Raw genomic sequence first — 25359 nt, 5'->3', positions numbered from 1 at the left:
ATTTTGATTTTCACTATATTTCTTTGATTCAAAATTTATAATTTTATTTATAAAATTTTCAGAAGATAGGGTTTGAATTAATATATTTTTGGAGTTATCGTTCCACTTATAAGATTTCATTGTTTTCCATTTGTCTTTTGGAAACAGAGACTGTTTTTTCACTTATATACATTTAAGAAATATTTCAATTTGTGCATGATCTGAAAGGTAGTTGATTTCATTAGTTTTAAAGTATATTACTGAGGTCAGGAGACTCTTACTTACAATAGCATAATCTACTGTACTCAAGCCATTGGGCGTAAAACATGTAAAACATCCCAAAGAATCACCAATGCATCTACCGTTAAGTATACGTAGTCTTGATGACAAGCATAATTCTAAAAGATTGTTACCCTGTGCATTTAGTATTTTATCTTGGTTATTTCTTTTTAAAAATTGATCCACATCATAATTTTGAGGTGATATATTTTGAGAATGTATATTAAATAGATCTGGGTCATCATTTTCTATAAAATCTGGGTGACTGCTAGTGCGGGAGTTAAAATCTCTTATTAAGGCAATTTGTCCTTTGTTTGAATATGTACTTATTTCCTTTTCTAGCTGAGTATAGTCGTTTTCATAATGGGTGGAATGTACAGGGGTATGAAACAGAAATATTTTACTGCAATTAAATGTAGGATTAATTACCTACAACTGTCATATATGAAGGGAATATATCTTTTTTCGACCTATTTTTGTATACAACCGGATTTGACGTACCATGATTTGGTGGTTTTACACCTATAGAGTCGAATACTGTCACGTTTTACAGAAAACCACCAATATAACGCATCTTGATTTCAAAAAAACACATCATTGTAGTTTTTGCTAATTGTAAACTTATGACCATAATGACAATGAAACGTATTACTTATAATGAATGTGATATATGTGAGAAGGAAGCAGAATTAACATTAGTTTATAGTCATCTTGTTCTGAATTAGTAGAATGCAATATGTTTTGCAACCAAGATTGTTATTTAATTTGATAATATTGACTCTGATACAAAAGGGTATACAGAAGTATTCATGTTTGGTTGAATTAGGTCTTTCAAAGATGTGAATGTAATGTTTGTCAATTTCATGTTATCTTTAGCGAAAAATAGCTATATAAAAAGCAATTCACATGCAAATATAAAAAAAGTAAAGTAACAAACCTCCGAGAAAAATTCAAAAACCGAAACACCTCAAATGATAGAATGAATAACAACTGTCATATGTGTTAAAAGAATCTTATTAAGTAAACTTTTATGGATTAAAATTTGTTTTACAGCTAGCTAAACCTCTCACCACTTGAACGACAGTCGTATGAATTCCATTAAATTGACAACGATGTGTGAACAAAACAAACAGACATAATAGGTACTAATGTCCAAAACATAGGATAGACGTGCGATTAAAAAAAGTTGAAAAAAAACAAATGAAGCAAAAAGTTGAGGAGCATGGAGGACCAAACATTTAAAAGGTTTTGCCAATTACAGGTTAGATAATATATTCCTGGGACATTATTATATAACTTACTGTCTGTCGTTGATGTGGTTCTACGGTTTACATCTTGTGTCGACTATTACATTAATTGTTTGTGCGTTTCTCTGCTATTAGTCTTCTTCCGTTTGTTTGTGCTGTATTTCTTTCACATAGTGTCGTAATTTTTTGTCACTGTCAATTTGCGGCAGCATATGATATTATATAGCATATATGTAAATACATATATAGATATAGGAAGATGTGGTATAGGTACCAATGAAACAACTCTTCATGAAAGTTACAATTTATAAAAGTAGTCCATCAAAGGTCACGGTACGGTCTTTAACACTGAGATTTGGCTCACACCGAAAAGCAAGCTATAAAGGACCCCAACAAATTACAAGGTACTGTCAAATTATTTTCTGAAAAGGTACATTATTTAATAGTAGACTAAAAGTACTACATTATTCAAGTAAACTTATTTGTACTTCGGATTTATAGTAAAAATTAAGTACAATAAAAGCCACTGTACTGAAAAGTAATTTTGGAGTATTTGTATACATTTTTTATTCAAGTACACTTGACATAATAACAAAAAAAAACGTAGATCAATCAGTACCTTTGATTGACTATTAGTCCCCGAGGGTATCACCACCCCAGTAGCCAGTACTTCGGTACTGGCATGAAAAAACGGATTTTTTTGTGTTATTAAAATTTGCTGTTACAAAATGATAGAAATGATTTTAAATTAAGGAATGTATCTCCCTCATGCAAAGCTCTGATTCCTTTCACGGATTTGGCTATACTTTTTGGACCTTTTGTATTATAGCTCTTCATCTTTTATATAAGCTTTGGATTTCAAATATTTTGGCCACGAGCATAACTGAAGAGACATGTATTGTCGAAATGCGCATCTGGTGCAAGAAAATTGGTACCGTTAATTTTATTGATGTTGGACAATAAAATCTAAAATGTAAAACAGTGAAACATGTGGGGAAAAAACCTTGTCTGATAGGTGAAGTGATAAATGAAATATATAATTTGTTTTTCCCCCAACAAATCTACGAAAATGTTGCACTTTAGATTGAGAAAATAATCATTTATGAATACAAAGTTAATAACCTTCAAATTAAGTGTGTATTGTTATTTAAATCAGCATCGCCATTTTTTTTTATTGATAAAGTTAATCTTGCTTGGTGAATTTGTGTGCCGTTGTCTTACGTTGAAGTTTTGAAATGCGATTTTATCTGTCTCGTTCTGGATTTAATGTTATTGATACACACTTGTTTGGGTTGCATTATAACCGTGTTACTCATACATGTTTATGTTTTGAGTTGGAGACTTCTTATGTAGACGACACGCGCGTCTGGCGTATTAAATATTAAGCCTATTACCTTTCATAACTTTTCCGATATGTTTTGGTAAGAGTTTATTAAAGCGACGAGTTAACTTTCAATATTCTGGACCAAGAGGTCGTCTATGCCATTATCAAATTTGTTCATCATTATTTAACAGTTTGGTTTTGTGTTTTTGCAATAAGCATTATTTGTTTATTAACAGATGTTTCCGTTCGCATTGGTGTCTCTCAATTGTATGTATTGAAAAATAGGACAAAAATATACTAATTATAATTTGAAAAAAATATAAGAACAATTTGTATCCGAGACAATCCAAAATTAGCTATTAGTCGCGAAATGGGTATTTAATGCATGCCCCTCAAATTATCAGTTCAATTTTTGGATACATATATATTTATTCCTAGCAAAAATGTCATTTACTAATTCATGTATCATGTAAACTGTATAATCATAATTACTGTATATTAATGCTTATATTTAACCAAATTTCGAATGTCCAGGTTATGTTTGACTATAACATTTAAAATAAGGGCGGAGCTACTAATATATCGTTCTGTTATTTTTTCTCGGCCCAAATGGCGATATCGTATATTCTACAATTGTAAATAAGTCACAGAAATGCTTCTGCATTGCTTCTTACCTCTAAACTATAACAATTACTTATTAAATGCACGAGATAGTTACCTTTCTTCTTTCTAGAAAGCACAATGTAGACACAATAAAGAATAACAAACTTTACTTTGCTTAAGTTTTCACATAAAATTTACCAGAAATAACCATTCTAAGCATGACGAAAAATATAATGTCAATCGTTGACAGAAAAAGTAGAAGTCCTCGACTCAAAATACTTTATCTAATAAATAGTTGCGAATAGCTAATCAATCTAAGAATACAAATATTTTCAATAAAAAACTCATTAGTGTACACTATCGAATAAATCCTTTTAATGGTAGCACAACGGTTACACATAACAACTTTGCATTATATTTGACGTTTACGTTACTGCTTATAACTTTGATAAGTGGTATAAAGTGCGTTATTTCTTCTCTAATGTGTACTTAAAACAATAATATAATATATGATATAAACTACCATATAAATAACTACAGAGTAACTCTTAAAATTTAAACAATAGTAATACATGTAAACTGTATAATCATTTTTTAGGTCTTTCCACCTTTCCGTGGAAAGACCTATTGAATTTGTTCTGATTATTAGGTCTTTCCACTTTTCCGTGGAAAGACCTATAGGTTTTGTTCTGATTATTAGGTCTTTCCACTTTTCCGTGGAAAGACCTATTGAATTTGTTCTGATTATTAGGTCTTTCCACCTTTCCGTGGAAAGACCTATTGAATTTGTTCTGATTATTATTATTTTTTTTTTTTTCTTCCGCCTAAATTTTTTTCTTGCGTAGTATTGATGTTTTAAAAGATGTCGCTTAGATATTTGAAATATGATGTCGTATAGTTTATACGATTTAAAAATTTACAACTGTGTAACAAAATACTTTACGTTGTAAGAGTTATCTCCCCAAACACTGTTTTTCTTGTGGCCATTACTCCTTCCCAACCGTAAAAGATTACGACAAATTTATTTTACCAAATTGCTCGTTACTTCTTCAGGATTAGGATATTCATTTGGACCGAAGCTATCCGGAGACTCCATATGAGAGTTATTTCCCCTTATGCATTTGATATAAGTGATATGCGTTTCTAACTGGTAAACCATCAGTGATATAGGCCTAGGGTCTTTGGATTTAAGTTCCTTCGTCCAAAAAAATGAAAATAAGGTCAAGGTCAAAGGTCAAGGTCATATTCTAAATTTTTATTTTGGCTTATTTTCTCTTATTTTCAACAACCGTGAAAGATATTGACAAATTATTTTTACTAAATTGTGAGTTGTGACATGTTGTATCTTATAAATTTTGGTTGGAATGGTGCGTAAACAATAAATGAGAGTTTTCGCCCATCTTATATTTAAAATCATGTCTAAAGTAATATAACTCATTAACCATACATATTACAGACCTAGGGTCTTTTTATTTGAGGTCCTTTGATGGTGACCTTGAAATTGAGGTCAAGGTCAAAGGTTAATAGGACGTTCTAGATTTTGACCTTTGCTTTAAATTCATATTTATACATTATAAAGTCATAGGAACTGACATTTTAGATTGATTTTTAATATTTTGATAATAAAAAAGATGTTTACTTGTGGAAAGACCTTCAATTGTTCTCTGAACAATTGGTTTTTAATTATTATTATTTTTTTTTTTTTTTCTTCCGCCTAATTTTTTTCTTGCGTAGTATTGATGTTTCAAAAGATGTCGCTTAGATATTTGGAATATGATGTCGTATAGTTTATATGCTTTAAAAATTTACAACAACATAACAAAAAACTTTACGTTGTAAGAGTTATCTCTCCAAACACTGTTTTTCTTGTGGCCACTACTCCTTCGCAACCGTAAAAGATTACGACAAATTTATTTTACCAAATCGCTCGTAATATCTTAAGGATTAGGCAATTCATTTGGACTGAAGCTTTCCAGAGACTCCATATGAGAGTTATTTCCCCTTATGCATATGATATAAATGATTTGCATTTCTAACTTGTAAACCATAAGTGATAGAGACATAGGGTCTTTTGATTTAAGGTCCTTCGTCCCAAAAAATGAAAATGAGGTCAAGGTCAAAGGTCAAGGTCATAGTCTAAATTTGATTTTGGCTTATTTTCACCTATTTTCATATATCGTATGACATATCGACAAATAATTTTTCATAAATTGTTAGTTGCAACATGTCCTTACTTGTATATTTTGGTTGAAATGGTGTGTAAACAATAAATTGGAGTTTTTGTCCATCTTACATTTACAATTACGCGTAAAGTGGTATTACTCATTAACCAAACATATTAAAGGCCTAGGGTCTTTTGATTTAAGGTCTTTGGTTTGTGACCTTGAAATTGAGGTCAAGGTCATAGGTTAATAGGACGTTCTATATTTTGACCTTTGCTTTAAATTCATATTAATACATCACAAAGCCATAGGAACTAACATTTTAAACTGATTTTTCATATTTCAATATCAAAATAGATCTTTACTAGTGGAAAGACCTTCAATTGTTCTCTGAACAATTGGTTTTTAATTATTATTTTTCTTCTTCCGCCTAAATTTTTTTCATGCGTAGTTTTGTTGTTTCAAAAGATGTCGCTTAGATATTTGGAATATGATATCGTATAGTTTATACGCTTTAAAAAATGACAACCGCGTAACAAAATACTTAACCTTGTAAGAGTTATCTCCCAAAACACTGTTTTTGTTGTGGCCACTACTCCTTCGCAACCGTAAAAGATTTCGACAAATTTATTTTACCAAATTGCTCGTTACATCTTAAGGATTAAGATATTAATTTGGACTAAAGCTTTACGGAGATTTCATATGAGAGTTATTCCCCATTTTCATTTGAATTAAGTGATATGCATTTCTAAATGGTAAACCATAAGTGATAGAGACCAAGGGTCTTTAGATTTGAGGTCCTTGGTCCAAAAAAATGAAAATGAGGTCAAGGTCGAAGGTCAAGGTCATATTCTAAATTTTGATTTTGGCTAATTTTTCCTTATTTTCAAAAACCTTAAAAGATATCGACAAATTATTTTTACTAAATTGTTAGTTTCGACATGTTGTAACTTATAAATTTCAATTGGAAGTTCGTAAACAATAAATGAGAGTTTCGCCCAACTTATATTTAAAATCATGCCTAAAGTGATATAACTCATTAACCATACATATTACAGACCTAGGGTCTTCTTTTTTTAGGTCCTTGGTTGGTGACCTTGAAATTGAGGTCAAGGTCAAAGGTTAAAAGGACGTTCTAGATTTTGACTTCTGCTTTAAATTCATATTTATACATTATAAAGTCATAGGAACTGACATTTTAGATTGATTTTTAATATTTTTATAATAAAATAGATCTTTACTTGTGGAAAGACCTTCAATTGTTCTTTGAACAATTGCTTTTTAATTATTAGGTCTTTCCACCTTTCCGTGGAAAGACCTATTGAATTTGTTCTGATTATTATTTTTTTTTTCTTCCACCTAAATTTTTTTCTTGCGTAGTATTGATGTTTCAAAAGATGTCGCTTAGATATTTGGAATATGATGTCGTGTAGTTTATACGCTTTAAAAATTTACAACTGCGTAACAAAATACTTTACGTTGTAAGAGTTATCTCCCCAAACACTGTTTTTCTTGTGGCCATTACTCCTTTGCAACTGTAAAAGATTACGACAAATTTATTTTACCAAATTGCTCGTTACATCTTCAGGATTAGGCAATTCATTTGGACCGAAGCTTTCCAGAGACTCCATATGAGAGTTATTTCCCCTTATGTAAATGATATAAGTATTATGCATTTCTAACTGGTAAACCATAAGTGATAGAGACCTAGGGTCTTTAGATTTGAGGTCCTTGGTCCAAAAAATGAAAATGAGGTCAAGGTCAAATGTCAAGGTCATGTTCTAAATTTTTGATTTTTGCTTATTTTCACTGATTCTCAAATACCATATGACATATCGACAAATATTTTTTTATAAATTTTTAGTTGCGACATGTCCTTACTTGTATATTTTGGGTGAAAGGGTGCGCAGACATGATGAGTTTTTGCCCATCTTATATTTAGGTTTACCCGTAAAGTGATAATACTCTTTAACCAAACATATTAAAGACCTACGGTCTTTTGATTTAAGATCCTTGGTTTGTGACCTTGAAATTGAGGTCAAGGACATAGGTTAATAGGACGTTCTAAATTTTGACCTTTGCTTTAAATTGATATTATTTCATCATAAAGCCATAGGAACTAACATTTTAAACTGATTTTTTATATTTCAATATCAAAATAGATCTTTACTAGAGGAAAGACCTTCAATTGTTCTCTGAACAATTGGTTTTTAATTATTAGGTCTTTCCACTTTTCCGTGGAAAGACCTATTGAATTTGTTCTGATTATTAGGTCTTTCCACCTTTCCGTGGAAAGACCTATTGAATTTGTTCTGATTATTATTATTATTTTTTTTTTTTTTTTTCTTCCGCCTAATTTTTTTCTTGCGTAGTATTGATGTTTCAAAAGATGTCGCTTAGATATTTGGAATATGATATCGTAAAGTGTATGCGCTTTTAAAACTGACAACTGCGTAACCAAATACTTTGCGTTGTAAGAGTTATCTCCCCAAACACTGTTTTTCTTGTGGCCACTACTCCTTCGCAACCGTAAAAGATTACGACAAATTTATTTTACCAAATTGCTCGTTACATCTTCAGGATTAGGCAATTTATTTGGACCGAAGCTTTCCAGAGACTCCATATGAGAGTTATTTCCCCTTATGTAAATGATATAAGTAATATGCATTTCTAACTGGTAAACCATAAGTGATAGAGACCTAGGGTCTTCAGATTTGAGGTCCTTGGTCCAAAAAAATGAAAATGAGGTCAAGGTCAAAGGTCAAGGTCATGTTCTAAATTTTGATTTTTGCTTATTTTCACTGATTTTCAAATACCATATGACATATCGACAAATAATTTTTCATAAATTGTTATTTGCGACATGTCTTTACTTGTATATTTTGGTTGAAAGGGTGCGCAAATAATAAATGGGAGTTTTTGCCCATCTTATATTAAGGTTTACTCGTAAAGTGATATTACTCTTTAACCAAACATATTAAAGACCTAGGGTCTTTTGATTTAAGATCCTTGGTTTGTGACCTTGAAATTGAGGTCAAGGTCATAGGTTAATAGGACGTTCTAGATTTTGACCTTTGCTTTAAATTGATATTAATACATCATAAAGCCATAGGAACTATTATTTTAAACTGATTTTTCATATTTCCATATCAAAATAGATCTTTACTAGTGGAAAGACCTTCAATTGTTCTCTGAACAATTGGTTTTTAATTAGGTCTTTCAACCTTTCAGGTGAAAGACCTATAGGGTTTGTTCTGATTATTAGGTCTTTCAACCTTTCAGGTGAAAGACCTATTGTTTTTGTTCTGATTATTATTTTTTTTTTTCTTCCGCCAATTTTTTTTTCCTTCACTGTTTTTTTGTTTCCCAAGATGTCGCTTAGATATATGGTATATGATATCGAACAGTTAATACGCTTCTGAAACTGACACCGCGTAACAAAAAACTTTACCTTGTAAGAGTTATCTCCCCGAACACTGTTTTTCTTGTTATATCTAAGGCTTCGCAACCGTAAAAGAAACCGACAAATTTATTTTTCCAAATTGCTCGTTATATCCTCAGGATGTTCTGTTTTATTTTGACCAAAGCTATCCTGAGACTCCATATGAGCGTTATCCCCCCTTTTGTATATGATATAAGTGATATGCATTTCTAACTGGTAAACCATAAGTGATAGAGTCCTAGGGTCTTTTGATTTAAGATCCTTGGTCCAAAAAAATGAAAATTAGGTCAAGGTCAAAGGTCAAGGTCAAATTCTTTATTTTGATTTTGGCTTATTTTCACTTATTTTCATTAACCTTATAAGATATCGACAAATTATTTTTACTAAATTGTTAGTTGCGACATGTCGTAACTTATAAATTTTGGTTGCAAGGGTACGTAGACAATAAACGGGAGTTTTTGCCCCTCTTATATCAACATTTATGCGTAAAGTGATATTACTCATGAACCATACATATTAAGGAACTAGTGTCTTTTGATCTGAGATGTTTAGTCTATGACCTTGAAATTGAGGTCAAGGTCATAGTTTAATTGGACGTTCTAGATATTGACCTTTGCTCGAAATTCATATATATACATCATAAAGCCATAGAAACTGACAATTTCAACTGAATTTTAATATTTTTATTTCAAAATAGAGCCTTATTGGTTGAAAGACCTTCAATTGTTCTCTGAACAATTGGTTTTTAATTATTATTATTATTATCTTTTTTTTTTTCTTCCGCCAACTTTTTTTTCCTTCGCTGTTTTTTTGTTTCACAAGATATCGCTTATATATCAGGTAAATGATATCGAACAGTTAATACGCTTCTGAAACTGACACCGCGTAACAAAAAACTTTACCTTGTAAGAGTTATCTCCCCGAACACTGTTTTTCTTGTGGCCACTACTCCTTCGCGACCGTATAAGGAACCGACAAATTTATTTATCCAAATTGCTCGTTATATCCTTAGGATGTTCTGTTTCATTTCAACCGAAGCTATCCGGAGACTCCATATGAGAGTTATCCCCCCTTTTATATATGATATCAGTGATATGCATTTCTAACTGGTAAACTATAAGTGATAGAGACCTAGGGTCTTTTGATTTAAGATCATTGGTCCAAAAAAATGAAAATTAGGTCAAGGTCAAAGGTGAAGGTCAAATTCTAAATTTTGATTTTGGCTTATTTTCACTTATTCTCATTAACTTTATAAGATTTCGACAATTTCTTTTTACTAAATTGTTAGTTGCGACATGTCGTAACTTAAGATTTTTGATTGGAAGGGTGCGTAGACAATAAACGGGAGTTTTTGCCCCTCTTATATTTAGAATTATGCGTAAAGTGATATTACTCATGAACCATACATACTACTGACCTAGGGTCTTTTGATTTGGGATCCTTGGTTTATGACCTTGAAATTGGGGTCAAGGTCATAGGTTAATTGGACGTTCTAGATTTTGACCTTTGTTCCAAATTCATATTTTCATATCATAAAGCCAAAGCAACTGACAATTTCAACTGAATCTTAATATTTTCATATCAAAATAGATCCTCATTGGTTGAAAGACCTTCAATTGTTCTTTGAACAATTGGTTTTTAATTATTATTATTATTATTATTTTTTTTTTTTTTTTTTTCTTCCGCCAACTTTTTTTTCCTTCGCTGTTTTTTTGTTTCACAAGATGTCGCTTAGATATTTGGTATATGATATCGAACAGTTAATGCGCTTCTGAAACTGACACCGCGTAACAAAAACCTTTACCTTGTAAGAGTTATCTCCCCAAACACTGTTTTTCTTGTGGCCACTACTTCTTCGCAACCGTATAAGAAACCGACAAATTTATTTTTCCAAATTGCTCGTTATATCCTTAGGATGTTCTGTTTCATTTCAACGGAAGCTATCCGGAGACTCCATATGAGAGTTATCCCCCCTTTTATATATGATATCAGTGATATGCATTTCTAACTGGTAAACTATAAGTGATAGAGACCTAGGGTCTTTTGATTTAAGATCATTGGTCCAAAAAAATGAAAATTAGGTCAAGGTCAAAGGTCAAGGTCAAATTCTTAATTTTGATTTTGGCTTATTTTCACCTTTTTTCATTAACCTTATAAGATATCGACAATTTTTTTTTACTAAATTGTTAGTTGCGACATGTCCATGATGTCGTAACTTATAAATTTTGGTTGCGAGGATGCGTAAACAATAAATGGGAATTTTCGCCCCTCTTATATTTAGAATTATGCGTAAAGTGATTTTACTCATGAACCATACATATTAAGGAACTAGTGTCTTTTTATTTGAGATGTTTAGTCTATGACCTTGAAATTGAGGTCAAGGTCATAGGTTAATTGGACGTTCTAGATTTTGACCTTTGCTTAAAATTCATATTTATACATCATTAAGCCATAGGAACTGACATTTTCAACTGAATTTTAATATTTTCATATCTAAATAGATCCTTATTGGTTGAAAGACCTTCAATTGTTCTTTGAACAATTGGTTTTTAATTATTATTATTTTTTTTTTTTTCTTCCGCCTAAATTTTTTCTTGCGTAGTATTGATGTTTCAAAAGATGTCGCCTAGATATTTGGAATATGATGTCGTATAGTTTATACGCTTTAAAAATTTACAACTGCATAACAAAATACTTTACATTGTAAGAGTTATCTCCCCAAACACTGTTTTTCTTGTGGCCACTACTCCTTCGCAACCGTAAAAGATTACGACAAATTTATTTTACCAAATTGCTCGTTACTTCTTCAGGATTAGGATATTCATTTGGACCGAAGCTATCCGGAGACTCCATATGAGAGTTATTTCCCCTTATGCATTTGATATAAGTGATATGCGTTTCTAACTGGTAAACCATCAGTGATATAGGCCTAGAGTCTTTGGATTTAAGTTCCTTGGTCCAAAAAAATGAAAATAGGGTCAAGGTCAAAGGTCAAGGTCATATTCTAAATTTTGATTTTGGCTTATTTTCTCTTATTTTCAACAACCGTGAAAGATATTGACAAATTATTTTTACTAAATTGTTAGTTTCGACATGTTGTAACTTATAAATTTTGGTTGGAAGGGTGCGTAAACAATAAATGAGAGTTTTCGCCCATCTTTTATTTAAAATCATGCCTAAAGTGATATAACTCATTAACCATACATACTACAGACCTAGGGTTTTTTTATTTGAGGTCCTTGGTTGGTGACCTTGAAATTAATGTCAAGGTCAAAGGTTAATAGGACGTTCTAGATTTTGACCTTTGCTTTAAATTCATATTTATACATTATAAAGTCATAGGAACTGACATTTTAGATTCATTTTTAATATTTTGATAATAAAATAGATCTTTACTTGTGGAAAGACCTTCAATTGTTCTTTGAACAATTGGTTTTTAATTATTATTATTATTTTTTTTTTTCTTCCGCCTAATATTTTTTCTTGCTAGTATTGATGTTTCAAAAGATGTTGCTTAGATATTTGGAATATGATGTCGTATAGTTTATACGCTTTAAAAATTTACAACTGCGTAACAAAATGCTTTACGTTGTAAGAGTTATCTCCCCAAACACTGTTTTTCTTGTGGCCACTACTCCTTCGCAACCATAAAAGATTACGACAAATTTATTTTACCAAATTGCTCGTTACTTCTGCAGGATTAGGATATTCATTTGGACTGAAGTTATCCGGAGACTCCATATAAGAGTTATTTCCCCTTATGCAATTGATATAAGTGATATGCGTTTCTAACTGGTAAACCATCAGTGATATAGGCCTAGGGTCTTTGGATTTAAGTTCCTTGGTTCAAAAAAATGAAAATAAGGTCAAGGTCAAAGGTCAAGGTCATATTCTAAATTTTGATTTTGGCTTATTTTCACTTATTTTCAACAACCGTGAAAGATATTGACAAATTATTTTTACTAAATTGTGAGTTGCGACATGTTGTAACTTATAAATTTTGGTTGGAAGGGTGCGTAAACAATAAATGAGAGTTTTCTCCCATCTTATATTTAAAATCATGCCTAAAGTGATATAACTCATTTACCATACAAATTACAGACCTAGGGTCTTTTTATTTGAGGTTCTTGGTTGGTGACCTTGAAATTGAGGTCAAGGTCAAAGGTTAATAGGACGTTCTAGATTTTGACCTTTGCTTTAAATTCATATTTATACATTATAAAGTCATAGGAACTGACATTTTAGATTGATTTTTAATATTTTGATAATAAAATAGATCTTTACTTGTGGAAAGACCTTCATTGTTCTTTGAACAATTGGTTTTTAATACTGTATATTAATGCTTATATTTAACCAAATTTCGAATGTCAAGGTTATGTTTGACTATAACATTTAAAATAAGGGCGGAGTTACTAACATATCGTTCTGTTATTTTTTCTGGGCCCAAATTGCGATATCTTATATTCTACAATTGTAAATAAGTCACAGAAATGCTTCTGCACTGCTTCTTACCTCTACACTATAACAATTATTTATTAAATGCACGAGATAGTTACCTTTTTTCTTTCTTGTTCTTTTTTTCTAGAAAGCACAATGTAGACACAATAAAGAATAACAAACTTTACTTTGCTTAAGTTTTCACATAAAATTTACCAGAAATAACCATTCTAAGCATGACGAAAAATATAATGTCAATCGTTGACAGAAAAAGTAGAAGTCCTCGACTCAAAATACTTTATCTAATAAATAGTTGCGAATAGCTAATCAATCTAAGAATACAAATATTTTCAATAAAAAACTCATTAGTGTACACTATCGAATAAATCCTTTTAATGGTAGCACAACGGTTACACATAACAACTTTGCATTATATTTGACGTTAACGTTACTGCTTATAACTTTGATAAGTGATATAAAGTGCGTTATTTCTTCTCTAATGTGTACTTAAAACAATAATATAATATATGATATAAACTACCATATAAATAACTACAGAGTAACTCTTAAAATTTAAACAATAGTAATACTTCATTAGTTGGGAATCACCGGTGCACAAATTATTAACATATACGTAGGGAGAAATTAAGACCGTGTCGCTCAGTCTTCAGTTTTTGTGTTGTGTTTTGTACACTGTTGTTTTTTTATTTGATTAACTTTTGCCATTTATTCTAGACTTACGGGTTTAGATATCACATTGGTATATTTCTTTCGCTTAGCTTTTGTATTGTATTGCGAATGCTTTAACATTACTGGCGTGTCAACCAATGGATGCTAGCTAGGATAACTGGCTAGCTGTTAATCCTGTAGTATGTCCTTCGATATACAGTTTAAAGTTGTAAAATACGGATAACGTAAAATTATGTAATCTAAATTACCTGATAGTGTTTCGCAAAATAGTTCAATCCATACGGCTGTAAAACAAAATTATATCTGATCTTTATAAATGTCATACGTTTCAACGAATTAAAAACTTAAATACTTCTTACTTCTCAATCTAAAAAATCATTGATGATAATAAACATAGTTGTCTTTTCCCGGTATTTCTATTGATTAATGAAAGGGTGCGTTTCCGATCGGTTTGTTTTCCGTTACAAAAAGTGCCCGTTCGTTATTTATATTTCCACAGCCAACACCAATAAAAGTATTACCCTGCAACATTGGTTGAAAAAAAATCAACAATTAGGAGTAGTATTTCAAACAATTTTAAAAATGTTATTGAATAAAGAAACATGTAAAGCATCCAATAGAGACTCTTCACAGATGTTGACTACTGAATCATCAAAACCCTTAATGAAACTTTACCTGCGTGGATTTATGTGAACAAGTGTTAGTACATGAAATCAGGCTAGTTTGGAATCTGGTGTACACATCGGTTATTCTTTCAAACTTGCATGCAAATGTTCACCTTTTTATAAAGTGTAAATCTATTTAATATATAAAGTAACAAAAGGCTTAGTGTTAATAGATAGTTGAAGTAGATATTCAACTCAAGTAATGGGAAATTATAAAATTTATTTCCACAACACAGAGGCATTAATTAATGTTTATGAAGAAAGAGGCTAGTTTTAAAAGGATTGCATTTGTGACGTTTCTATTGAATAGTTAAGCATTGTAGTGTAAAATTTATATCACATAGAGCGTATTTTTCATTTTTCAACCACCCTCTACACCAATTTTCCATATGAGGGCAGATTTGATTTAAACAAAAAATAATTGTATCTAGGAAAAAAAGGAGCCACTGTTATGTTTCATGACCCCAATAAAAACATTTGATAATATCATGAAATAGTTGAGAATTTTCACAAATAACGGTTAACATTGCATATTTTAGTACATTCTAGATATTTATTGAAGGCCATCATTTAATATTTCATGACCCCCATAATTCAATTTCATAATAAAGTTTACTGTTAAAAGAGAACCACATTATTTTAGGAGTTCCATAAATACAATGATTTTGACAAAATCTGCATCTCATATTATCGTTATATCAGAAGTTAACTACTTGCAAATGAGGAATGACGAAAAACTTTATCATAAAAATGATAATAATTTACTTTATTAAAGTGTCACATACTTGTCTACAGATTTTTATACAGATTATATAATATACATTGCACAATAATAAAATAAGACAAATACCAAGCCTAGAAAGGCTTACGAGACACTATATATACAAATATATATCTATGTAATAATACAAACTGAAAAACATAGTAAAATGTTAAAAATGTTTAAAATTATCCGGATATTTCACATCATAAAAAAAATAAAATAAGTAATTAAAAAACCATATCTTTTAAAAAATAGAAATGACAAAATTAAGTATGACGTTAAAAAATAAATGATATGTGATAAAAAGAATCTATTTTAAAGAGGTTATATAAACAGATTGCGAAGAATAAAATAGAGTAATCTTGTTGTTTTATTATAATCCTCTCAGTAAAATAGTAAATAAATAAATAAAATGAATTAGAAAAAAAAATTAATTAAATGTAACTTTGACTTTACGGAAATATACAATCATGAATGAAAAATAAAAATAAATCAAATGTAACTTTGACTTTTACGGAAATATACAATTAAGAGTGTAGATTGCTTTTCAGTGCGCGACGTCTTCTTATCATATTATGCACCAAGATAGCTAACTCGTATTGTAATTCAACATTCTGAATTAAAAATACAAATTGATTTAAATCTGACTTTGTACAATAAGAATTATTCATGACCATAGCTCTGTGAAACAAATTAAACCTTAAGTCACTATAAATGTCACAATTAATCAAAAAGTGTATCTCATCTTCTATAGCATTATTACAAAATGGACAAATTCTTTTTTCTAACGGTATTGGTGGTTTTGTATAACGACCCGTCTCGACAGACAGAGGTAAAGTTCCACATCTAAGTTTACATAAATTACTTCGTAAGTGGCGTGGCATTGCGTTAATAACATAGTGTTCAGGTTGAAGGTCCTTCTTATAACGTCTATATAGTCTCAACTTGTTTCCATTCACATTAGAATTGTCATTCCAAAGTTTGGTAAACCACAACTGTTCATCTAGTATTCGTAATTTACTTATAATCATTCTAAAACATAGTTCTTTGCTAATTCCGGGCTGCATTAAGTGTTCTACAGACATATTGCGAAATAACTTAATCACATTAAAGTTCCAGGATCTACGTTTTCGTTTCGACCATAAATGTATCTTATAAATAGTACGAAAATTATCTGAATTTTCAAGTTTATAAAAGAATCTCAAAACTTCCAATCTTTGTTTAGCATGACATGACAGCCATCCTAAATTACCCTGTACTGCAGTATTGCTAGTCAATTTAGTCACTCCAAGGAATATTTTACTAGCCCTGTTTTGAACGTTATTAATGAGTCTATGTTCAGTAACTCCCCATATCGATGCACCATATAACAATATTGGTTGTACCAAACTTTCATACAGTTTTGTGAACACTTGATATGTCATACCACCATAAGTGTAAAATTTCACAGTCAAACAGCTCAAAGCGCGGCTGGCAGACTAAGAGAGTTCTTTGACGGCTTTATTCCATGTAACAAGTTCACTGAACCAAATACCTAAATATTTGTATGAATCTACATATACTAAACTATGACTTCCACAGAAAAAATTGAAAGTAGAACGTTCAACAGAGCTAGGCCTAAAATGTATGACATTCGATTTACTACAATTAATACTTAATCTCTATCTATGGCACCATGCATTAACCCAATCAAGCGTACATTGTAAACTAGTCTCACTTGGACCTAGTAAGACGATATCGTCTGCATATAGTAAGATGCTTACATTTATACTATCAATATCAATACCCTTATTTAAAGACTTAATTTCTGTAGCTAAATCATTAATGTACAGAGCAAATATCGTCAGAGAAATCAGACACTCTTGTTTTACACCACATGAAACCGGAAACATTGACGTACAGACATTGTTAACACGTACAGAACATGTTGTGTTGTCATACAAAGATTTAACAGCATTTAAGGTTTTTCCGTTAACATCAAACATTTGTAATTTAAACCATAAACAGGCCCGATTCACATTGTCGAACGCCTTCTTCATGTGAATAAAGCAGGCAAAGGTTGAAAGACGTGACATTTTACGGTCATTGATGATAGAGTACATACTATATATTTGATCTAGGCAGCTTCGCTTTCTACGAAATCCACATTGTTCATCAATCATTACACCCGAATCTTCAATCCAATCTCCAAATCTAGAATTAAGAATGTCACAGTTAACTTTACATGGCACTGACAAAAGTGTTATCCCACGATATGACAAAGGAAGCCGAACGTCTGTACTATTTGGTTTCACTATTGGATTTATAATTCCTTGTTTCCACTCAAGTGGAGAAACACCGTTTTCAAAACAAAAATTTATAATATTTTGTAACATATCGATACATGTTTTGTTTTTTAGAACTTCTGCTGGGATATGGTCTATCCCAGCTGCCTTTCTTAATTTTAATCTGCTCACCGCTTTCTCAACTTCACAACGAGTAATGGGTTCATTCAAACAAGATGTATCAACCAGTTCCGGGTCTGATGAAATTTCCCTCTTCTCTAGGTGACATTCATCATATAACATGCTGTCAGTTTGATCGTTGAACAATGTTTGATAGTCCGTTTTCCACTTTTGTAATACACAATTTTTGTCCATAGTAACTTCGACATTATCATCAATAACCTCCCACGGTATTTGATTCCGCCTGTCATTTGAAATTCCAATTTTGCCAATTTGTTTCCAAAAATCTCAAGAGTTCGGTTTTTCAAGTTCAGTCAGCAGATCCATTTGAAGTTTATTAAGTCCGTTTTGCTTTCCGTAAATGTTTGTCAAAATCGTTTCAGGCAACACAATACTTTTGTTTTAACTTACGTTTAATGTTTGTGTGGTCATTTAAGCCATAACTGTTTTCCTTTTTGCTTGCTGCGTCCAATTTTGTTGTAGTAAGTCACTCCAATAAGGCTTTAAGAAAGTCTTTGCCTTACTTTGCTTCGATTTAAATTCATATTTGAAAGAACTGGTTACAGTGAGGCCGGCTAGATCCATTTCGTTCATTAAAAAGTTAGTGAAGGAACCATATGCTTTGTTGATACATCTATTTGATGAAAGTTCATTTTCAATGCAGTTGACAGTTTCGCTGATTCTTTTAACACACACAATCTTCCGAATTCAAGAATTCTGTTGTTAACTTTGACGTATCATATCTTTTATTTCCCTTGAATTGTGTTTCAAATGCTTGTTCATCATTCGGACCTTTGTTTATAACAGCTAATTTCCATTCAAGAATCGAATGATCCGGTGTTTTATCGGGCACGTCCATGTTGTATCGGTCGATCAGGTCGGATATCGTATTCACTTTAAATCGCTCACTGAAGGTATAGATTCATGTGGTACCACTACATAATCCACAACAGACTTTCCTTTCTTTTAAATGCATGTATAATTGTTTTCGTTGCCTATACGGTCGTTCAAAACACAAAAATTACTATCGACTAAGAAATCCACAAACAAATCTCGACAGTGATTCTCGGTTTTATTGATTACCTAACGAGCAGGGATGCGATCAACACCTTCAATGAAGTCAGTATTATATCCGATACGTGAGTTGAAGTCGCCAGATATACACACAGTACCTTCATTTTGATAAATATAAACCTGATAAAGAAGGTCGGCAAAAAAAGTTTCCGGGTCACACCGCCTTGAAGAACCTTCCGGTGTTAAATAACATGTATACACACAAACAGAAACATAAAGTTGATCCCTTTTCTTGTAATTTAGTCCACAGTATATCCTCTTTTGAACAATCTAGCAGGGTCACATCAAAAAATTTATATACTCTATCTTTCATAAGAAAACATACGTATGTATGTGCCTGTCCCAAGTCAGGAGCCTGTAATTCAATGGTTGTCGTTTGTTTATGTGTTACATATTTGTTTTTCGTTCATTTTTTTACATAAATAAGGCCGTTAGTTTTCTCGTTTGAATTGTTTTACATTGTCTTATCGGGCCTTTTATAGCTCAATATGCGGTATCGGCTTTGCTCATTGTTGAAGGTCGTACGGTGACCTATAGTTGTTAATGTCTGTGTCATTTTGGTCTTTTGTGGATAGTTGTCTCATTGGCAATCATACCACATCTTCTTTTTTTTCTATACAACGCCTGAGCCTCTCTTAGCATTGCGATGCAATACCGAACGGGTTTTCCCTACAAATCTTTATCCAGGTATGCTTATGGTATCAGCATTTCTTAAGAATGTTTCACATAAAGCTATAACATCATAATCGCCACATAGAAGAACGCTTTTCCTAAACGCTGAATTATCATTGTCATATATAGACCACCCATTTACATTCCAAGAACTTAGATGTAGAAATTCCTATTTTCCGTCGGGACCGTCACGGTGACTACGTACAATATTAGATCCAACATCTCTATATTTATCGGACTTTCCAATTTCTTTGAGAATCGTGCGGAGATTATTTTGCTGAGTGCGCACCTCCCATGGGATATCGTTTTCTATATAAATGCTGCTAAATGATTTATTTCCCTTTAATTTGGATTTTGCCTTCATTATTGACTTTTTGTCTTCTAAAAATTGTTCTTTTGCAAAAATCAATCCAGATTGTGAATCACGGGACATTTTGCTCTCATCCTTTAAAAACTTGATGTTCGACAGTTTAAAGCCATCTCTTATTAAGGGGTTTACTTTGTTTAATGTACATTGTGGATTATTCTCTTCGTTTTTGCCATGGGCCAAACCTTAATGACAATATTGAGTTTCTTTCTGAGTCAACCTTCCACGAAAAACTGCTAATATCTATGGCACGCCGTTATTATATTTATTCAATTTCGAGATATCTTATTTAGTTAAGTAAGATATCTTATAAACTAATTGAGATATCTTAATAACAAAATGAGATATCTGATTTATTAAATAAGATATCTTATATATTAAATAAGATATCTTATATATTAAATAAGATATCTTATTAAAATGTTTATAAAGATATCTCATTAAATATATATGATATCGTATATAAAATATAAGATATCTCTATTAATTTATAAGATATCTTATTAACTATATAAGATATCTTTTATATAGTTTATAATAGAAATATCTTATTTACTTAATAAGATATCTCCATAAGTTGATAAGATATCTCTAATAGTTTATAACATATCTCTACTAATTAATAAGATATCTCTATCAATTAATAAGATATCTCTATTAGTTTATAAGATATCTCTATTAATTAATAAGATATCTTATAAAGTATGTATTTAAAAGATATCTGTATAAAGAAGTAATATATCTTATATACTTTATAAAATATCTTATTTATTAATAGAGATATCTTATTAACTTATAGAGATATCTTATAAACTAATAGAGATATCTTATAAACTAATAGAGATATCTTATAAACTAATAGAGATATCTTATTTACTTTCAAATTAAATAAGATATCTTATAAAAATTAAAGATATCTTAATACTTAATAAGATATCTTGTTAAATAAATAAGATATCTTCAAATTTGAATAAATATAAAAACGGCGTGCCATAAATATCTGGTGACCGCAATTAGGAAACGACGTCAAGTTGTATTCGGACAAGTTTGATTAATTATCTAAACTTTAATTTATTGATGAATATATATCCTATTGTAATTATTATATTTTCTGACTAGATACATTGACTATTGAGACTTACTATCAAATTTGTGACACAAATCAGATATGAACTTTGATATTTAATATTTAGGTGACTTATAGACCCAGTGGGTCCGGTGTATATGTATATATTATGTTAAACTATGTAAATTGACACACTACTGTACTTACACAAGTCACTATAATAACACTACAAACCATTAAAAGTCTGAAATGGCCTATATCTGTACTCGACTTTACTGATTTTTACTCGACCAGTCTGAATTCGTCTGAGATTTACTTGATAGTACTCGACTGTAGTCTGAACTATACTAAACAGTCTGAATGTGTACTTGACCAGTACTTAACCGTTTTATACGAGTCTGAACTGTACTCGACCTAGTCTGAACCGTACTCGACCTAGTCTGAACCGTACTCGACCTAGTCTGAACCATACTCGACCAAGTCTTAACCAAACTAGACCTATTCTTTGTATCTATTAACTGAATTTTATCAATTTAGGAATTTTTTAAATAAAAATGAAATAAAATGAAACAACTTGAAATCAAAAATGTATTCAATACAGTTCTGAAATTAAAATTTCACAATAATCAATCATAATATAACTTCAACTCAATATTAATCAACACTTACATAATAATATATATCAACTTTTAAAATATAAATAAAACAAGCTGATCAAATAATCTAAAAAATATTTTCAATATTATTCAAATTTTATGAATATTTCGGAAGTATTTTATGGTAACTGGACTATTTTCACCATTAACTTCAGCCTAGTATAGATTTATGTTGTCAGTTGACCTTAGTTTATAATGCAGTGAATGTTTTTTTTTATTAAGATATATATAAAATAGTAAATAAAACAACTTAATAAATTTTCAAAAAATGAGAGCTTAATTGTTTTGCTTTATTAATCCAAGAATTTAATATAATCATTATAATAGAATTTCCCTAGCAATCCTTGATAACCTTTTTAAAAAAAGGAAATGTATTCCAAAGTAACAGTAAATTTTTTTTTAAATTAATTTAAGTATTTCTTTGTCAAATTAACATGGCATACACAACGCACTTTAATATGTTCTAATTAACCCAGTACATGTGTGTTTTACGGGTAAAAAGAAAGCCCTATTTTCTTAAATTCGTGTATTACTTATCTAGTACATACATGTATATTCGAAAGGCCTTGTTATTTAATTTAAACAGGATGTTGTAATTTTGAATCAATGTTATTTAGAATTTAATACCTCTGATCAGGTGTGATCTTATTTATGAGTTTGTCCAAAGCAGAGGTTATATTTATATAATAGTTCTTGAATTTCTGGTCATTATCGTTATATATGGACTGCCCACAGGACAGTGGTATTGACTAAGATATTGATAATGACTGAGCCGAAGGCGAGGTCATTATCGCTGTCACAGTCAATACCACTATCCTACGGGCAGTCTATATATCACGATAATGACCCCTTATTCAAAAACTATTATGTTTATTTCATAGATGAACCATGTTTTCGAAAATTCTCATAGATTCAAAATGTCCAAAGCAAACTCGAGTAGTTGTACGATTTCTATGGCAAAGAGTTAAAACCAGTCGAAGCAATAATGCCATTCATTTTAGTGCAATTTTTCAGTATATGAATACTAAATCAAGTTCTCTATAATCTTATAATTTATCAAAACATATGGTAAACAATTCAATAACTTAAATATACTATTGAAAACAGGAAAATGTTATATTGAAGGGACGTCTAAACAGAGAATCAACGCCCCACCGGTCATTAACAGAGAATCCACGCCCCAGTGGTCATTAACAAATGGAAACCACGCCCCAACGGTCATTAACAGACGAAAACCATGCCCCATCGGTCATTATCATGTGAAAATCCGTTAACGACCGGTTTTCTGGCCCGTTTCGTTCTGTTAATGACCGATGTAATTTATTACTGAAGAATAATGAATGTCATGTGGTCCCTTTTTATCCAATAAGAGAAGCTTATTCTCAACCGATATGAAATAATTTATATTTCACCACTAATCAGAAAAATAATTTTATTTATTTATTTAATTTTATCCCTTTTAAGAAATTTATTTTAATTTTATCCCTTTTAAGAAATTTATTTAAACAGTTAAAAAATAGAGGGTTTTTGGTCTAGTATGGTTCAGACTGGTCAAGTATTGTTCAGACCTTTGGTTAAGTATGGTTTAGACTGGAAAAATAGGTCGAGTACATGTCAAAAATGGGTTAAGACTGTTTCAGACTGGTCGAGTAATAGTTCAGACTATTTTCAACGGCAAAGATAAGGGTCAAGTAGGATTCAGTACAGTCAAGTATGGTTAAGACTGGGGTCGAGTAATGTCAAGTAAAAGTCAGACCAATTCAGACTGGTCGAGTAAAAATCAGTACAGTCGAGTACAGATATAGGCCATTTCAGACTTTAACAGTTTGTAGTGTAAGCAATCTACTGACTTACTTACTTTCTTACATACATATTTCCGTTGACAGCTTAAATGTATCGAATTCAACAAAGCTTACAAAAACCTTACTGCACTAACTGTATCGTGCATATTTTCAGAAGAACTGTGGGTTTTATGATAAAAGCATGAAACGTGCACAATGGTAGATCTATATATGGTAGTCAATTTAACCTAGGACCTACCCTGAAAAATCAAATATGGCGGCCATTTTCAAAATGGCTGCCAATCAGACAAAATCTTACCACCATTTATAAATTACAGCAAATAATATTCAAATCTAATATTTCTAAAGCATAAAAAATGTGTTTCAACGTTCAAGGCGGTATTTTAAACTTAAAAACTTTTTTAAATGGTGGAAAAATGTGTAAAATTAACACAAGGCTCTGTTGATATTTTTTACTTTTTTCGAATTGCTATTTGCAATTGATACTGAAGATCCCAAGAATGAAAACAAATCTTTATTATGCTTATTATAACGTGTATTAAAACTTGTAAATCACGATATCAATTTCTGTAAAAGACTGCATATGTATGTGCTGCATTTGTGCGATATTATAAGCTACATTCAATACGATAACTCGGCCTTTTCATTTTACAAGTGTGTAATTCTTCTCATTGATAGATCTCAATACACCATTTTCAAATCATATTTACAACACTAGAACTGTATAGTTACTGGTACATCACATACTATAGCAGAATAAATAAGATAAGAAAACGCTGAGAACCACAGAATAAGCAGTATAATAACACCCGTATACATCAGAAGGAACATTATCTTAACCTTCTATCATCAAATATCTTAAGCAAAATGTTCACCATGTTTGACTGTTCCACTTTGGCATCAGCACCAACAATGAAAGATTGATCACAAGTAATAATTGATACATGTGAAAAGTAAAATTTAACTCATTGCTGGATTGTATTCAGATTATGTCGATTCTTAGTGACAGATTTGATATCATCTTGAAACATTATTCAATGTAGATAGCCATTTGTCTTTGCTTAAATGCGTGGAATGATGTTCAGCCATACTTACTATTTGCATTGTCATTTGCTTCAACATGTTCAATCTAACTTTGTTTTCTTTTTGTGACTTGTGTAAAACCATGTTTCATAATTGACTAGTTTTACCAGGTTAGCATACATATATTTCTGGCAAGATAATTGAAAACGTGCTTCCAGTATCCATCAATCGGTTGTACTAGGTGTAAATATGAAGAACATTGTTATATTTCGTTAGTGCTAGGATAGTTCTAAGTCTTTACTAATATTTCTTGTTAAAATATGTTATAGCTATCTCCATGGATGGAAATTGAACGATGGAGGAACTTTCACATTACAAACCGTGTCTACGCTGTACAGTGTAGCTTGATCGGAAGTATTTTATCCCTCTATACAAGGAATGGTGAACATGCTAAATCATTGCTTATTTAAATTATATTTATTTGAATTTTCATTAAAGAATTAGAAGTATCAATATTTTCATTTTTTTATTGCCGTTTTTAACCATTCAAATGCCAAGTCTTCATGGTCCCTCTTCAGTCGAGAATGACCAAAAGCTGTCATGAAGGTCCCCATGTAGATTTCTTATATTTTTGGTAATTGTTATGGGGGTTAAAAATCATATG

General features: G+C 31.0%; 1 long non-coding RNA gene across 1 annotated transcript in view; it reads right to left on the bottom strand.

Moving 5' to 3' along the window:
- Positions 1 to 14411: 14411 nt before the first annotated feature.
- The window catches only part of LOC143048959 (uncharacterized), a 35586-nt gene continuing 24638 nt past the window's right edge, over positions 14412 to 25359 (bottom strand). Inside the window, exon 5 of the long non-coding RNA XR_012969963.1 lies at positions 14412 to 14447. This is a non-coding gene — a long non-coding RNA (uncharacterized LOC143048959). The remainder of the gene's footprint in view (positions 14448 to 25359) is intronic.

This window comes from Mytilus galloprovincialis, chromosome 10 (genome assembly GCF_965363235.1).
Source record: "Mytilus galloprovincialis chromosome 10, xbMytGall1.hap1.1, whole genome shotgun sequence".
NCBI classification, from domain to species: domain Eukaryota; kingdom Metazoa; phylum Mollusca; class Bivalvia; order Mytilida; family Mytilidae; genus Mytilus; species Mytilus galloprovincialis.
This window is presented reverse-complemented; position numbering and strand designations above follow the sequence as displayed.